This window comes from Arvicola amphibius, chromosome 2 (genome assembly GCF_903992535.2).
Source record: "Arvicola amphibius chromosome 2, mArvAmp1.2, whole genome shotgun sequence".
NCBI lineage: Eukaryota > Metazoa > Chordata > Mammalia > Rodentia > Cricetidae > Arvicola > Arvicola amphibius.
The window spans coordinates 32,370,635-32,371,899 of record NC_052048.2 but is presented as its reverse complement, the minus strand read 5'-3'; positions in this window follow the sequence as shown (position 1 = coordinate 32,371,899).

Genomic DNA, 1,265 nt, shown 5'->3' with positions numbered 1-1,265 from the left:
AGATGCGTGCTACCTAGCTAGCGGCTTTTTGATTTGTTTTAGCTTTCTGCTGTTGTTTTTGTTTTTAATGACAGGATCAGTGTAGTCAGGGCTGACCTTTTGATCCCCTGACTTCCTGCTTTCATCTGCCAAGTTCTGGAATTACAGGCACGAGCCATCACCACCCAGGAAATTTCTTTTTACCAAGCTGGTGGTATGACTCGGTGGTAGAGTAGTACTAAAAAAAAGAAATTTTAATATATTTAAGATAAAAGTTTCACGCTGGGCAGTGGTGGCGCACATCTTTAATCCAAGCACTCAGGAGACAGAGGAAGACCGATCTGTGAGCTTGAGCCAGCCTGGTCTACTGAGTGAGTTCTAGGACAGCAATGGCTACACAGAGATACCCTGTCTTGAAAAACAAAACAAAACAAAAAAGTTATGTTTCTTTTTATTGGGCTTTATTCTTTTATTTGTGACTAAAAATAGGCATGAGAGGTTATGTGACTCTCCCAAGGCCACCAAGCCAGGAAGCAGCCTACAGAGATTTGAAGCCAAGCTTCCTGTCCAGCATAAAGAGTCCTCCTAAAGATCTACACACACACACACACACACACACACACACACACACACACACACACACACACACACACACACACGCCTAACTAACTGGGGGAAAACTTTAGGAAACGACCACTGCCCATGGCTTTAAGAACCTGAGGACAATCCTGACTCCATTGCCGGTTCCCTGGCGGTGTGGCCCTGCCAAGTTCCTTTGGTTCTCAGGGCGCAGTTAAATTGTTGTAAAATGAAACAGCTCATCCTGGCAGAATGGGGGTCTGGTCTGGTATGACTGAATGCACTCTCTGCATGAGCCTGGGTACCGACAGGCCACAGTGAGGACTCACAAGTCCGGCGAGGGATGTTGAAGTTTGCTTGCCTAGCTTTGCTTAACAGCTCCTGTTTCGTGAATGATTGTAGATGAGAAAGTTGAGGCTCAGAGACATGAAGCCTAGCTTGAACTGTCACCCCACGTTTGTGGAAGTATGCAAGCCATGGAGCAAGGTCAAAGATCCACAGGCAGAGCAAGAGTTGTGGTCAGTATTCTGTTGGTGAGCGCCGTGTCTCTGGAGTGTGCAAGCCCATGCTGAGCAGAGCTTCCCAGAAGAAGGGGCCAGGTCCTGCAGTCCGGCCCTTCCCAGGACAAGAGGGGGGGGGGGGTTGAGGGTGACCGAAGAGGCGTGGCCGAGTGGGAGGGGGCGTGGCTGGGGGGAGGGGAGGTCGCG